Consider the following 17,621-nt stretch of genomic DNA (forward strand, 5'->3'; position numbering starts at 1 on the left):
AACTAGAGGAAGTGTGCAGATTAGTCTCCTCCAAGAAGTAATCTTAGACATGAACCGTAGGTTAATTAAGGTTTAGTGAAGAACAGGATTACATCGGGACCCCATCCAGCAGAGCTGAGAACAACTGACATTAGCTTTAAACATCTCTCAGCAGCAAGCGTTCTAGAAGCTGTGGCTGTCAGAGGAGCTGTCAGAGGGAGATGCTAAGAACACCACATCACCTCCCCCTTCACAAATAAACAACCAATAAATATGAGCTATCACAAACGATAAAACATATAAGAAGCACAAGAAACTAAAGTGTGTTAAAAAAAAACCATAAAGCAAAATACATGGAATTCATCATGAAACACAATCTTGTAATCGCAGGGGAACTCGCTTCAAGCGAAACAGCCTAGAATGTCACGCTCTATAAATAAATAAATAAGATCCCCCTTTCTTCAGCATCAGACTCTGGATCCACCTCACGTGTGGGAGTCACACGAGTTGCAGCCATAGATGGCACAGGATGAAACTTTGCAACCCTGCTTAGGTTCCAAATCTTGTGATCACTTGTCTTTATGGCATTCTTAAACACTTTAATAACCAGAAAAGGCTTGCTAAACTTGGAAATACCTCCAGTTCTCCTTGGAGACTTAATTTTAACCCAGTCTCCAACATTAACTACTGTACTCTTGACAGCTTTTCTTTCATCATACCGGACATTCCGTTCATCCATAATACCTTTCTCCCTTTCTCTCCATCCATCTGTGCTGCCCACTTTGTCACACACTAAGGACCTCTTGTCACACACCCAAGAGGGAACAGTTTCAGTATTCGCCATCCTTCCTTTGAACAAACAAAAAGGAGCCACACCAGTAGATGAATGGGGAGTGAAACGATACTCCCTGACTTTATTTCTTCATGCCACCTCCCAATTATCATCACAGGATCTTGCCTGTTGTATAGATTCCTTCAAAACCTTGATGAACCTTTCTACAACACAGTTACTTTGGGGATGATACAAAGAAGCTCTCTTGTGCTTAATTCCCCTCAAAGACAGAAAATCTTGCATCACATTCGAAGTAAATTGAACGCCATTATCTGACAAGAGTGTTTGCGGGAAGCCTTCACTCTCAAAAATCTCATCTAAAAACTCAATCACCACAATAGCCTCCACTGAATTTACCACCTTTATCACAGGACACTGAGAAAACAAATCCATACACACAAGGACATAACGATCATGAGAATTGAACCTCACGGGTCCTAATATGTCTATTGAAATGTCAGACCATGGGTCAGCTGCTTGTTCTCTGACAATCATGGGTTGAGCTCTGCATTTAAGTCATGAACAATCCTCTCCACAAAAACATCCATGGCAGGCCACCAGTACGCCTCTCTGATTCTTTCCTTGGTTTTAGCAATGCCCATGCGTGATGTATGAGCATTTCTGACTAACTTATTCCTCAAAGTAAATGGCGGAACAAGCTTACTTCCACTCAAGAGAAGTACATCCACTACAGCCAAATCTTCTTTTACATGCCAAAAACCCTTGAGAACTTCATCACAGTCCTTCTTCTCACACCAACCACCTTTTACCATGGTAATGACTGTTTTTAAAAGATCATCACCCACAAGGTGTTCCTTCCATTCACTTTCTGTTATTATACCCTCACTGATTAACCCCTTGCATGCCCGCCCCTTTCCCCGCCCAGTGCCGCGCTTTGTATTAGCGGGCGGAGTTCATGACGAGCTGGACTCGTCATGGGCACAGCGCCACCGCAGCCCATGACGAGTCCAGCTCGTCATGGGCACTGAAGGGGTTAAACAAACATTCACTTCTTCTTCAATGTACTCCCCTCCAAACCATTCTACATCCTCAACAATGTCATCATTTTCAGATCCAAGTCTAGAAAGACAATCAGCAAGGACATTATTTGCACCAGGTAAGTATGACACCTCAAACTCAAGCTACTACCCATTTGCGAATGCGATAGGAAACTAAATCAATACCCTCCATTGTAAAAACCTCTTTAAGAGGTTTGTGGTCAGACAAAACCTTAAACTCCTTTCCCCACAGAAATTTCCTCAACTTACGTATAGCCCAAAACACACCAAGAGCCTCCTTTTCCACAACTGAATAATCACATTCAGCACCTCTCAAAGGTCTGGAGATAAACAACACTGTACTCTCCTCTCCATCAACCTTCTGCAACAAGACAGCTCCTAGTCCTGTTGAACTTGCATCCGTCATAAGATAAGATGTCTTGGCAGGATCAAAGCTACTAAGACATGGGGCATTATTAAGATCTTTTTTTATGCGAACAAATTCCTCCTCACAATTTTTAGACCATACATTTTCACACCCTTTCTTCAAAAGAGACCTTAACAATAGCGTCTTCCCTGCAAAGTTGGGTACAAATTTGTGATAAAACTCTGCCATTCCTAGAAATTTGACTAATTCATCTTTACTCGAGGGAGAGCGTAGATTAAGAATGGAATTAACTAGGGCAGCCTTTGGTTTAATACCTGTCGCAAGGACAAAATGTCCAAGATATTCTATCTCTGCAACATTAAACTTGCATTTTTCAGCACAAAGTGCGAGACTCGCATCTTGTAATAAGTTTAAGACAGACCTCAACCTCACATCATGTTGATCAAGATCATCCCCAAAAATGAGTACATCATCTTGATATACTTTGACACCCTGAAGACCTCCGAGGATCTTCTCCATCACTCTGAAAGATGGGATCCGCTGAAATGAGCCCAAATGGCATCCTTAAAAACTTAAAAGTTCCAAAGGGAGTCACGAAGGTTGTGAGATCTTGAGAAGAAGAGTGAAGTTTAACCTGGTGGTAAGCCGAGGTTAAATCCAAAAAAGAGAAATGTCTTGCCCCTTGAAGAGAGCACAACATCTCTGTGATGTTGGGAAAAGGATAGTGATCTATGATCACTGCTCTGTTGAGCTCTCTGAGGTCGACACAAAGCCGGGCCTCTCCATTGGTTTTCCGAGCCATCACAACCGGAGAGACCCACTCACTTGCTTCAACTTCCTGAATGATGCCCTTCTTCAAAAGTTTGTCCAACTCACATTTCATACTCTCCCTTACCAAGAGAGGCACATTCCTAACCTTTGCAACTTTCGGAACAACATTTTTCTTTAGAAGGATGAGATGGACATATTTTTTTAAGCAACCTAGATTACTTCCAAAAACAGTGGGAAAGGCCTTCATCCAATCTTGAGTTGAATTATCAACCACACTCACAGGTGGCAACTCTTTCAAACAGACTGATGGCCTTTCATTAGGATCAAGATAGACATGAAGATGCCTTTGGTGAAACCAACTAATAAGTGAATCACCTTTCATGGAAACGTAAATTTTCCCAGGAATGATTCTTCCTTTGAAATCAATAGTTCCCCAAAAGTATCCTAATAAGTCTCTCGTAACACCACCATACCCTTTGGGTCTGATGTCAGATTTGGAAAGAGTCACTTTGCCTAGTAAACTTTTCTCATAGAATGTCTTTGGAACCAACGTAATCTTGGCACCAGAGTCAAAGTAGCATATTAACAGGCGCATCATTGACTAGCACGAGTTCATAAGGACCATCAGATGAATCCCCTGAAACTTGGGAAACAAAAATTTCTTCTACATCTTCTACAAAAAGGTCCCTCTCACTGACTTTCTTTTGAGTCTTCCCAGATCTGCAACGCTTGGAGACATGACCTCTCTTGTGACAAAGTTTGCATATAGACTTCCAACCTGGGCAGTCTTTGAAATTAGCCATGTGGCCAGGGTCACCACACCTAAAGCACTTTCCTTGAAAACCCTTTTGAAAGGTTGTTTTTTGAGGTAAAACATTTTAGGGTCTAACAGTTTTATCTCCTGTTTTATCCACCACCACCTTCACTTCGGAACTCTCTTTCTTTTCATTAGAGAAGTCTTTCTTTATGACATCAACAAAAGCCTTTGAATGTTCATGACTCTTAGCTATTGTTATGACTTCTTGAAGAGTAGGATTGTCTTTTTGCCATAAAGCATCCCTAGTCTTGTCTTGGACACAACCCAACATGAACTGATCCCTTAACCGTTCTTCCAGGGCGGCACCAAAATTACAAGTTGAGGCTAGTTTCTGTAATATTGTTATGTATTGTTGAACCGACTCTTCTTCTCTCTGCATTCACCTTCCAAAATGATAACGTTCCAGTACTTATTTTGGGTAGAAAGTGCAAGTCCAGTTTTTTTACCACAGATCTCATACTCATTGAGTGAAGCAGAGTCACTATCAGAGAGTTCATGGAGGTGTTCAAATACCTCCTGGTCTTCAGAGCCTAAACAATGCATGAGAAGTGAAGTTTTCCTCTCTGCACTCAAAGAAGTTCTACAGACACGAGCATAATGAATAAAAGACAGTATCAGGAACTTCAACAAGGGAATATTATGAACATCCTACGGAGAATGTTGCCCTATTTGAACATCATCTGCCTTTGCAGGTTTTCTGTGCTTTGTTCGCCCTAAGTTGGCAGAGTATGCCCAGACGTGGGTCTCTTGCTCACTTTGCCACTGGATTCAAGCTAGCCTGGCTAATGAGGAGTGTTATCCCGAAACAAGTCCCAAGATGCTTGTTTCGGTCCAGGAAAGACCTGGCTTGGCAGTTCGGGCTGGACTGTTCCCATGAGGAACAGGGTCGAGACTGATCTGCATATGGCTCGGTCTGAACTGGGGTGGCAAAATGAGCTAAAGAATGATGATGGATTCAACCCAGATCTGTGACTGGGGGTGAGTGTCTGAAAAGTTTCAGCGCTCCGTCCATCATCATCTCCTTGTGTTTGCTTTGCTTGCCCTCAGTTGGTTGCGTATGCCCAGACGTGGGTCCCTTGCTAACTCTGCCACTGGATTTAAGCTATTTCAGCTGTCTGTCCATCATTTCCTTGTGTTTTCTTAATTCAACCACTTCATACCCTGCTCCTCAACCAGCTGCTGACTGTAGTCCAGATAATAAGCAAACCTATTGTGCTGCCTGTTCTTCAACTATCTCCAGTAGTCCCATTATTGATCATCTTAAAAAATGTACCAATGTTGTGCCATGGCCAAATCGAATCCCAGATTCAACTAACAAATAAGGCTATGCATTGGTTATGTACAATGTCTGTAATTCCAGTCACTACCAGCAGCACAAATATTACTGCGTGCAAGATTTATAGAGTGTTAAAGCCATTATTTACGTTCCAATACAATTTACATAAATGTCAAACATTTCCGGATTATTTGTCTCAGCATTTTGAACAGAAAGGCTGTACAACTGAAAAAAACATAGACAATAATCTGGATGTCATTGCATAGGACGATAAACGATGAAGACATACAAGAAGTGTGCATATATACATAGTTTACTACAGTTATCTTGGTTCGAGAGTGAGCTGGGGGTTAAGGGAGACACAACGCTTAGTCAGTATCTGTAAAAGGCAGGCAAAGGACTAGGGAGAGCACTTCAGTGGAGAGATCTAATTACATCAAAAGAGCAAGGTGGGTTAAGTGCTCAGTGTAGAATGCTTGAGTACGAGTAGGTGAAAGTAGACGTATTCAGCGAGTGCAGTGTGGTGGGATATCTTTTCAGTGAGGTTGGGGGGGTTTAGGCCATGAATTGCTTTGACGACTAAAGTAAGTAGTGTAAAACGCGCTCTCCTTTGTGATGGAGACAGCCAGCTAACCCTTAATCAGTAGGGAAAGTGGGGTCATGGAGTTGGCTCGTCAAGAATTTGAGAAGTTGATAACTTTGTAAATAGAAGAGAAAGCCTATTTGTTGGAGACCTATTAGCAAGCTGTTGCACTAGTTCAGCTTTCTCATCACAGATGTATTTATGAGGTATTTTATTGTACAGAATGGCAGTCTAGAAAACATTTTTCTTATGATGTTACTTTGCATCTGTGGAAGTTTCAGGTTTTACTGGCACTCAGCATTATGTGAGAGAGGATAATATAGAGGCCATTCTCGCATTCCTTTTTTCCTATATGGTTTCGATGCATACTTAAATATCTGGAGAGGTCAGGAATGGAGGTAGTGGATAATGGATAGTTGCAGGTTAGTTATTTGGACTTAGTTAGACTTGCATGGAATTATTTCCTGGTTCTAGAGTGGGACTTCTCAGGGCAAGAGTACGAGCGGCAGAGTAAAACCTCATCGTTCACTAACTCGGGTACCTGGCAAAATCCCATATTGTTTCGGCTACTTCAATACTGCTTAGTTCATCACCCGAGTTCATCTCTGCATTTTTGCTATCTTCTTCTTTTTAATGGATCCTCCCCCTGTCCCTTTTGAACTTAGCTTGTCAGAAGGGACATGGAAGGGACTTACTTCAGAACTTTGAATTTACCTTTCATTTTAGATTTATTCACGCTTGACTGTGATTTTTTGGTGTCATGGGACTGCAGTCCTGATTCCAGGTGAGACATGGAGCTCACCTTTGCTTCTCCATATTGAGAAAATTGTATTTTTCGTTCTGAATGGAAAATATCACAACATGGTAGTTTTGTCCGCAGATTTTCTGTTCTTGTTTTAGAGTACCTAATGATTATTTTGTGAAGGCTCTGAGCCAATATCTAATGCCTCTGCTTAATTAGTGTCCCCAATCCCTTCTCCTTCCTCTGTTTTTCCTGATTCTTGACCTGAGACATTTACGTCCCTTATTTCAATTGGAATTGGTGTGGGATTTTCGACAGGCTCCTTTTTGTATGTCCTTATAATTCCTGACAGTTTGTCAGGCCCTCTAAACTTCCTTTCCTTATATCCACTAAACTTCCTGCCCAAAAATCCTTACCGACTATGGCCCAGGCTGTTATAAAAATTGAAGCATAGTTAGACACAGCCTGCTAAGAAAGGCGCATTTGTTTTCCCAAATTAATCAGTTATTTCCCCTCGCCCAAGCCTGATAGAGGTAATGCAGTATGCACAGCTGAGAATACTAACTCTTCCACTAATTGAGAAGCAAGCCCTTCAATTAATGTTCCACCGGGGTCAAGCACCACCTTTATGCCCAGACAAGTTCATGGGGAATCCTATGGTATTGGCCATGAACCCTAAGGCGCTGAGGGAGTGGTTCCTCAAGTTCCATGCTGCTCAACTCCTCAATACTCAAGGTCTTGGTCCCAAGGAAGGTCCTAAGATCACTTACGAAGTCAGACCTGGCGATCATCAGCCCTTTCCAAGTCATCGGGGAAGTCCCACAAAAAAGAGAAAGATTTGAAGAGGTCTTCAACTTCACAATGCAAGTCTTCAGAGAGTCGCGGGTCTACTGCACTCAAAGCCTAGCTCTGTAGCTGAGCCTGTGCCTGGCCTGTCTCGGCACCTCCCTGAATTTCTGGGAACCAGAGCAACCCCTGTCCAACTCAAGGCATTTGGGTAGCCGGACACCTCTGGAGCACCCTTAGGCCCCACAGACCCAGGAAATGTCCATACTGGTCTACTGCCGGCCAGTTTGCCCTCAGTGTCAGTCAGGCGCCAAGGATCTATTGACGGATCTGAAGCCGTGCTGCATCCATCATCATTCCCTGCTCCGATATGGAGATGACCGGGGACAGACTCCCCATATCGGAACAGGTGCCTTTTTCATATAACAGAACTGGATTGGGTGATGATTGGGCGAGATCTGCAGACGCCTGGTTGAGAACCACTGGCTTTTCTGGGATATTCAAGCATTGCTCATGGACATGCCCTTGGATGGTTCCTGGTTGTTTAGAGAGAAGGGGGATTCAGCGCTGGAGGAGAACTTCAAGGACAGCAGAGCTAGGGCCAGGTCCTTGGGCCTTTCCATGGAACCTCACAAACCCCAGTCTGCCTCACGCCCCTTTCGTGGCCATGGGAGGGGCTTCCACTTACGTCTTTACATGCCCAGCCACCCTGGCCAGCAAACCGCACAACCTTTTCGTGGCAGATGACGCAATTCTTCCCACATGGGACAGGCAGTCCAACACCTGGCGGGCTCCCTGAGTGCCGTAGCAGACTAAGTCAGCTGTCAATGCCTAGTGGATCACGAATGACCTCTCCATCTGGAGGTGATGCAAGGTCTCTTCCAGGAATGAGGAGCACCTTGGCTAGATCTGTTTGCCTCCGTCGAGAACGTGTAATGTCAGCAGTTTTTTGTGCTGGAGTTTCCAAGGCTGCTCTTGCTTGGTGATGCTTTTCATCTTGAGTGAAGCTCAGGCCTCCTGGATGCCTTTCCACCAATACCACTCCTGCCCAGGGTTCTCAAGAAGACCAGGAACGACGGGGCCAAATTATTCTTGTGGCTCTGGATTGGGCACGGAGAGTCTGGTATTTCGAGCTGTTGAGCATGAGTGTAAGTCATCTGATCAGGCAGCCTCTTAGGGAGGATTTTCTGTTGCAGCATTAGAGCAAGGATTTGCACCCCAACCTGAAAACACTTCGACCGAGATTGAGCGGTGACAGTTGACAGCTTCCGACTTTCCACCCAAAGTCTTCATTGTTATCCTGGAAGCCAGGCGTCCCACCACCAGAACGGTATCCACCTGCTATTGAAGTAAGTTCCTGGCATGGTGTACAGGCAGACACATTGACCCTCTTTCTGCACCCTTTTCCCAGGTTTTATTGTACATTCTTACCGTAGCACAACAGAGCTCTGCTTTGGGCACATGAAAAGGTTGTCTCTCTGCCATCTCTGCATTTCTGTAGTTGCCAGATAGCCATCTTGCTTCATATCCCCTGTTGTACATAGATTTATGCAAGGTCTATAATACATGTTGCCACCTGCACCCTTTTTATGCCACAGTGGTACCTTAATTTGGTTCTGCCATTTTTGATGTGTGCTCCCATCAAGCCCCTACATAACTGCAGCCTCAGGCTTCTCACAATAAAAATGGACTTCCTAGTGGCGATAACATCTGCCCGGAGGGTCAGTAAACTACAGGCACTGTCAGCACATCCTCCGTATGTTGCAAACTATCCAGACAAACTGGTCCTTCGCACAAGAGCATCCTTCTTACCGAAGATAACTCCCTTTCACGTCGCCCAGTCCATCACTTTGCCAACCTTTTACACTCACCCCTCTAAAGAGATAGGAGAGACACCATTGGTTGGACCCAAGACGAGCATCGTCGTTTCGTTCTACTTTGACCATCAACAAAAGAGTTCTGGGTGTCTGATCAACTCTGTGGGGTATGTTTGAGCCAAGAAAGGAAAGACTGTGCTGAAATGGACCATCTCTCAACGGATAGTGCTCTCCATCAAGATCTGCTACGCATTGGCCAAAAAACAACCATTTGAAGGTTTGTGAGCTCATTCTACCAAAGAAAAGGCTACGAGCACTAAATTAGCTTTGGAGTTACTGTCCCTGATATCTTTCGGGCAGCAATGTGGACTTCCCTCATACGTTTACAAAACACTACTGCCTGGATAGTCATGTTCGGCAAGACGTTCCATTAGCCTGGTTGGTCCTAAAGGACTTTCTAGTCTAATCCGTACTGGCAGCCCCACCTATGGGTATCTATTTTAAAGTAAGGAATCTACAGCGAGAAGTCTCTATCAGATGAACAAGTTACTAACCTTCCTTAATGCCTTAGCTGGTAGACTCTACCTAGCCATAGATTCCTTACTGATTTTTAGCCATAGATTCCTTACTGACCCACCCATCCTCTCTGCTCTGCGAACAGATTTCAGGGTAAAGGAATGTTCCCCTTTAACACACCAGTGGTCAGTATTCTTTATGAATCCGCATTTCTGACGTGGAAAGTTGCAAAAAGAGACTGATGTCATTGAGCAGGTGTGGCACCTATATATGCACCATGCATGTCACTTCTGGCGGGGGTGATGCCGCTGTACGGAGCCTAACGACGCCAACTTGTGCACAGGGGTACTACTCACAAAAATTTCCAGATCCAATCTGATGCCTGGGGAATAGCCTAAGGTAAGGAAAGTGCAGCTGGTAGAATCTCTACCTCTACCTGATAAGACATTACTGAAGGTAAGTAACTTGTTCTCCTCTACCATTTTATAGCCTACCACTCAACTAACCATTAAGGATCATCCTTTTTAGTGGGGATTAGAACAAGCAAAAGCTTTCACAGAGGTAAAGGCCGCATTCACATCTGCTCTGCTCTACTCTAATGCACCCTGATACTCACCTACCCCGTATTGCAGAAATGGGAGCATCCTGACAGTTATTGCAGCAATACTAACACGGAGACTGAAGCAGGCACCTTGTAGCTTTCTATTCACAAACATTATCTCCCTCCAAAAGATATTATGAAATTCATGATTGAAAGCTTTTGGTAGTTAAAGAAGTTTTGCACAATAGTGATATTACTTAAAGGGAGCATTTCACACCATAACTGTACAGATCACAAGAATCTACTTTACCGTAGATCCTTGAAAAATCTTAATGCCCGACATGCAAGATAGTGTCTATTTTGTTCTTGGATCCAACATCAGACTACTTACCCCGACTGATGAACAGACATAGATACCTTGTTGTTACAAAACGAAAACACAGAAGATTTACCACCACCTACAAAGTTATAACAGTCTGTTATAATGGCATCCTTCCTTGCAAAAATCATTAATACCCAACAGGAGACCAATGTAGAGCTGAGGGTATAAGAAGATTCTCAACGAAGGAAGGAACGGAATCCTTATTCTGCCAAGGTAAAGCGCTCTATCAGAACTCTGAAAAAAGCTCTTCACGGATAGGCTATGCAGTGCTGTAATGATCTACCATTGGCAAGACGTCCAGGAATAAATCTGGAAGATGGAGGAACTAGTAAAAAGACATTTCTGATGGCTCATGATGACCAAGACTATTCAAGAGTATGTTTGACAGTGGCTACCCATCCTGGAGCTTAACTATAAAACAAGAAAGATTACTTCAAACTTGACATGCTACAAGACAACTTTGGGCTATGATTTCCATGTTTTTTTTTAAATAGTACTACCTCAGTCTCCCTCTGGGACATACCACAATATTAGTGGTAGGTGATTACTTCACAAAACTGGGTCACTCTATTCCTTTGACATACATCTTTGAAAATAATATATTTAGACTATATGCATTACCAGGCACTCAGGGCGTAGCTTGGTCAGGAAGACTGGGAGGGGGGTGAGCTTCAGAGTCATTCACGCTGGCATATGATGTTAATATCATGATATGGGAAGCAGCGAATGAGTTCGGCTTAAGGGCCAGTGGAAAGGGTAAGGAGTGCTGATTATGAGGGGTACTTAAAACACTGTTTTTGTAAAATAACCATAATTTGAGACCTTCAAAACAGGTGTGTGTGTGTGTGTGTGGTTGTGTGCGTGCGTGTGCGCCCCCCCCATATGAAACCGAACATGCATCTTACCATACCCAACTGTAAGCTTGTGTACGCAACTATTTATTAAATAGTAATATATTTATATGGGGGATGTAACACACCAGCATCCATACCCCCCCCCCCCCAACCCCCCCCTTCTCCCAAGCTACGCCCCTGCCGGCTCTCAATTCACAGCACATTTATGGAGAGATGGGCTAGGAGAAACAGGCACCATACATTTCCTGTCCAGCGGCTACCATCCTCGGGGGAATGGGCAGGGCAGATGAAGAGGCCAAATCACGGGGTGCTGCAAGGTTTTACAGAAACTCGAGACTGCATGAGAGAGGGTGACGGGGATACAGTCCTCTCATTCCTTGTTTCCTATATTTATTCCATGCTTCTTTTAAGTTCAGGAGAGTTCAAGATGGCTCTTGTAGAACATGGGTAGTCGAAGGTTAGATCATTAGGCCAAGTTAGACCTACAGGAGCCATTCCCAGGTTTTAAAATGGAATTTCTGTGACACAAGTAGAAGGTAAAGTGAAAAAAGTGTTACTTCACTTACTCAGGTCCCTGACAACACCCCATTTGTGTCGGCTACTTGGCTGTTGCTCAGTTCGTAACAGGTTTTCATCCCTGCGCTTTTATTGTGCAGATCCCTACTGTCCAGTCAAAGCGCACATTTGTTTTCTGTTCAATCAGACGTGTTTGCTGGATTTTGACCGTATCTTTCAATATAGGTGTATTGCTGGAGGGTGCGGGTTTCTTTCAGTGTCACATCAGAGATTGGATGTTGGAAGATATCCAGCGTGTGTTCGGGGCCTGGGGGTTGAGGGGGTTAACGGAGTGTAACGGGTGATTTTAAAGATGAGTGCAGCATGTTGAGGTTATTAAAGAAGTTGACCTAATGAGATTATTCAGAGCCGTGTACAGGTAAGCTATACAGTCTGCACGTTCTTCACTACTGTGCCACATCATTTCATCGTGGTCTTTTCACAGGTGTCCTCCACAGAGTTTCTTCATCAGTAGACAGCAGATTTGATAAAGGGGGTTACACTTGGAACTTCAATGCAAGGTTGTGTGTGGAGGGGGAAGGTCTGGCCTAAGAGTAAGGAGGTCCAGTCTGACGACGCAACTCTGCTAGTTTACTGTTGTCACTAAGGGCATTTTGAAAACAAAATCTGACTCATTAAAAAGCTTATGTTTGCTTTACGGAAAGACAGGATACATGGTTCCTAAGTTGAATATATTGTTGGCAGTATTCACTAAGAATGCCCCAATACAATTGTAAGGACTGAGGGGTACAGAGTACAAGGCGTAAAGAAGACTTGAAAAAGAAGTGTGCAAGGACCTGCTCCGATGACCACAGCCTCATGGTCTTGCAGGCCAGGCTTATATTTGTCTATTCCTAAAACCCAGGGGTGAATAACATATCTGAAATGTTTAAGTCACTTCTGCTGAAATCAGAGGCCAACAACTCAATCACTCACACCAGTACCTGCAGCAAAAACAGCCACAGATTGTATTGGGAGGCAAGTAGTTGTGCAATATCCACTCCAAATGTTTTGTTCCCTGACAGAACACGCATAGAAAATGCAATAGGTCTTGCATTTATTTGAGTTAGAGTTTTTGGCGCTGTAAATGGGAATGTGTTTTACCTATGTGTTATGGAGTTTTATGTATGTGGTGTGTAGTGGAATTATGTGTGTTGTATTGGGATAGTTGTGGAGCAGTATGAACCATAAGTAAGGAGAGTTAATGAGAAGAGCAGCAGGCAGTACAAGTAAGGAGAGCGAGGAGAAAAGTAGTGTGAGGCACAAGGAAGAAGAGTGGAGAGGAGAGCAGCATGAGGCAATAGGACAGAGAGGGAGGGGAGAAGAACAGCGTGAGGCACAAGGACGGCGAGTGAGGAGAAGAACAGCAGGAGGTACAAGGATGGAGAGTGAGGAGAAGAGCAGTGTGAGGCACAAGGATGAAGAGTGAGGAGAAGAGCACCGTGAGGCATCAGGAAGGACTTTGAGGAGGAAAAGAGCAGTGTGAGGCAAAAGGAAGGAGAGTGATGAGAAGATGAGCCGGAGGTACAAAGAAGGAGAGCAAGGACAAGAGCAGCAGGCAGTACAAGGAAGGAGAGCAAGGAGAAGAGCAGCGTGTGGCACAAGACAGGAGAGCGAGGTGAAGAGCAGCAGGAGGCACAAGGAAGGAGAGCGAGGAAGAGAGCAGTAGGAGGCACAAGGAAGGAGAGCGAGAAGAATAGCAGCGTGAGGCACAAGTAAGGAGAGTGTGGAGAAGAGAAGCAGGAGTTACAAGGAAGGCAAGCGAGGAGAAGAGCAGAGGGAGATACAAGGAAGAAGTGAGAGGAGAAGAGCAGCAGGAGGCACAAGGAAGGAGAGCAAAGAGGAGAGCAGCAGGAGGCACAAGGAAGGCAAACAAGGAGAAGAGCAGCGGGAGGCACAAGTAAGGAGAGCGAGGTGAAGAGCAGCAGGAGGTACAAGGAAAGAGAGCGAGGAGAAGGACAGCAGGAGGTACAAGGAAGGAAAGTGAGGAGAAGAGCATCAGGAGGTACAAGGAAGTAGAGCAAGGAGAAGAGCAGCGGGAGGTACAAGCAAGGAGAGCGAGGAGGAGAGCAGCAGTAGGTACAAGGAAGGGGATTGAGGAGAAGAGCAGCAGGAGTTACAAGGAAGAAGAGGAGAACAGCAGCGTGAGGCACAAGGAAGGAGAGTGAGGAAAAAAGCAGCGTGAGGCACAAGTAAGGAGAGTGAGGAGGAGAGCAGCAAGAGGCACAAGGAAGGAGATTGAGAAGGAGAGCAGCATGAGGCACAAGGAAGGAGATTGAAAAGGAGAAGAGTGGAGTGAGGCACAAAGAAGGAGATTTGAGGAGGAGAAGAGCAGCATGAGGAACAAGGAAGGAGAGAGAGGAGAACAGCAATGTGAGGCACGAGGAAGGAGACTCAGACGAGCAGTGTGAGGCACAAGAAAGGAGAAGACCGAGGAGTAGAGCAGCAGGAGGGACAAGGAACGACAACGATGAGAAGAGCAGCAGGAGCTACATGGAAGGAGAACGAGTAGAAGAGCAGCAGGAGGTACAAGGAAAGGAGAGCGAGGAGAAGAGCAGCAGGAGGTACAAGGAAGCAGAGCGAAGAAAAGACCAGCGTGAGTCACGAGGAAGGAGAGCAAGGAGAAGAGCAGCAGGAGGTACAAGGAAGGAAAGCGAGGTGAAGAACAGCCAGAGTTACAACAAAGAAAAGTGAGGAGAAGAGCAGCAGGGAGGCAGAAGGGGTACAAGGAAGGAGAGCTGGAGGAGGAGTAGGAGGTACAAGGAAAAGGAGCGAGGAGAAGAGCAGCAGGAGGTACAAGTAAGGAGACAGGAAATCAGCAGCATGAGGCACGAGGAAGGAGTGTGACGAAAAGAGCAGCTTGAGGCACAAGGAAGGAGTGAGGAGAACAGCAGCATGAGGCATGAGGAAGGAGAGTGCGAAGAGTAACGTGGGACACAAGGAAGGAGAGTAAGGAGGAGAGTAAAATAAGGCACAAGGAAGGAGAGTGAGAAGAGCAGCCTGAGGCACAAGGAAGGAGAGAGAGGAGGAGAGTAGGGTAAGGCACAAGGGAGGAGATTGAGGCGGAGAACAGCAGCATGAGGCACAAGGAAGGAGATTGAGGAGGAGAGGAGCAGCATGATGTGGGGTGGTGTTAATTGTTCCAGATAAGAACGAGAATGGCTTAATAATAATGCAGACGAGTGAGCAGAGAAGAATACATTGGCACACAAAAAAGAAGCTTAGCTGGTGCTAAAAAGGAGATGGTAACTGAGGTCAGGGATTATGAAACAGTAAGCAGAAGTTAGGACAGTAGGGGGCAAGTAAACAAAACTAAAACCGGAGTAGAGCAGCTAGGTCAACGGAAGAGGAACTGCAAACATTCATCGGTGGCACTGAGGCACACAGTTCTATTGTTATTGTATTAATGTCTGTAAATAACTAAACAGAGAAATATAATCAGACTGGGGCAGAACACACAGAAGGGCACCTAAATAAAAGTACTTCCTATCAGCGAATCAGATAATGAAAAATTAACTAAGTTATTTTACAAACCCACAGATGTTTTAAAGAATAAGGGTGTGTGAGTACGTCAACAGAATCCTGTGGCAGGGGTCTGGAGAGTGGGGTGGTTAATAAAGCAAAACAATGAACATTTTAAGGCACAGAAAACATTTTAAAGTCAGAAACTCAAACAGAAAGACACTCAAATGGAAGAACAAATAAACCGAAATTATGTGTGAATTTGCATAGATTATGATGGGCTGGAAACCGTTAATTTCTTTTGAGGCATTGCAGTAGCGCCAAGGATACCCCTACTTCATCTCACAGCCGTGCGGGGGCTTGTGGAGAATGGAGCAGTAAATAATGTGCTAATACCTTTAATTGTGGATGCTTAGTTGTGAAAGCTTTAGCAGGGCTGAACATTTTTTCTGCATTAAATGCCACCTACACCCATTAAAAATCCCCTAAGCCCTGGGAAATGGCCGACTGGGGTGGACCAGAGACTGCATTACCAAGGCCTTGATGTCTATTATTAATAGAGCTAGTAGCATGGAGAAGTATGCAGGCCGGACTGATTAACCTTACCATTTGGTAAAGTGGAACGGCTATTCCGGCATCCATCAATGCACTCTCCTCACTACATTTTGCGACCTAAGGCTTTTTTGATGACGTAGGGCAAGGAATGGGGGGAGGGGGGTAGTAGTTGGGGAAATTAAGACATACATTACAGCAAGATGTCGTAACAATGGTTTGGAAAACACAATGGAGCCTACTTTTTAAACATGGAGAGATGGTAGGGATGGGCGGAAGCTTTAAAACAATATGGGACTTAGGTAACTGATTTGGAAAACGCATTATTAATGCCCTCCATTTCTTTTTTTAGCCTTGCGGTATATATAAACATAATTTTGCAACCAAAGGCCAGTCAGTCAAAATCACTTTATTTGGTTAAGTAAAACCATAAAAGCATACTACAAAAGATCATTTTAAGACAGTGATGTGATATAGACACAAACAAAATATAACAAACTTACATCTTGATCATGGTAAACAAACAATTACTAATGTAATTCATTGGAAATAGTTTAAAAAGAGTGTAGTTAATATATTCTAGATCATGGTTGTCCCTCTCTTTTTTTTTTTACTTATTCTGACTGCCGCAGTTAAAAAACTAGCTATGTTAAAAATTTCCCAGACATTGGTCAGCATCTAGAAATATATGCTGGCCTCGCCTGTAAAAACCCGTTGCCCCTTAAAATTGGTAAAATAAAACGTTTCCGTATGTGCATAAAATGCTCGCAGAATAAAACAAAGAGCAACGTATCCTGGGTGGAAAAATTGTCACATGTGCAAGTCCCAAGGAAACAATGATGCTGGTTAGTTACTACATTTAAATAGGGTTCAATTGTACATGAGGCTTTTAATAATTGATAAGCTCGTACCGTTGGTTTTATCAATTCCCTGGCCTATCTTTCCATATGTGCCAAATATAGGTACGTTTTCTTGGCCCACAACATGTTTCCCTTCAATAATTTATCTGGGGAGTTAAATAACTCGGGCCTTCCTAATTGCATTATAAGCCTTTTCAGGTAGCTCAACCAGGCGATTCTACTTGCTCGATCTAGTGCAAGACAATCGCGCATAATTTTGTGATTCATTTCTAGCTCCGGATTTATCCAAATTGCTATCCATTTAATTAGGGGTGCCATTCCAATTAAATCTGACACAAAACCTATACCGGTTTCTTGGTGAATTATATAAGAGGGTGTTGATTGTGGCACCGATAGCAGATTTCTTAGAAATGTATTTTCCACCATTTGGATATCCTTGACTTCTCTATAGCCCCATATTTCAGAGCCATAGTTTGAGATGGCAATGCATTTGGCTCCATGTATATTTAACATCACTTGTATTGGCTTTGCCCCTAACCTAACTGCAAAATCAAGGACCGCTAATGTGGATCTGGCCATTGCATTTCGTTTAGCTTTCTTTTGTGGTACCCACGTGCCCCTTTCGTCAAATAAAACACCTAAATAAGTAAATGTTGTAACTCTGGCTATCTCATTTCCTTCACAATAGTGCGTTTTGGGTCTTCTGGGCTTAGTGGCCATGATCATTGTGTGAGATTTGGAAACGTTTACATTTAGATCCGACGATCTCATGAAATCGGCAAAGGTAGTTAAAAGACGCTGTAGGCCAACCGCAGTTCTGGCTAATAGGACGGCATCATCAGCATACAGGAGAGCTGGAATCAACCGCTCCCCCACACGCGGGATGTCCTTGCTAGCTGCCCCTAAGACT

The 17,621-nt window shown here is 44.1% G+C and overlaps 1 protein-coding gene and 1 long non-coding RNA gene across 10 annotated transcripts in view; one reads left to right on the plus strand and one right to left on the minus strand.

The window, feature by feature from the left end:
* Positions 1–17,621, plus strand: part of ARSG (arylsulfatase G) — a 1,970,563-nt gene that overhangs the window by 1,323,063 nt on the left and 629,879 nt on the right. The window lies entirely within an intron of this gene.
* Positions 1–17,621, minus strand: part of LOC146810303 (uncharacterized) — a 138,427-nt gene that overhangs the window by 1,931 nt on the left and 118,875 nt on the right. The window lies entirely within an intron of this gene.

The sequence above is a fragment of the Triturus cristatus genome, chromosome 7 (assembly GCF_964204655.1).
Source record: "Triturus cristatus chromosome 7, aTriCri1.1, whole genome shotgun sequence".
In the NCBI taxonomy this organism is placed as follows: Eukaryota; Metazoa; Chordata; class Amphibia; order Caudata; family Salamandridae; genus Triturus; species Triturus cristatus.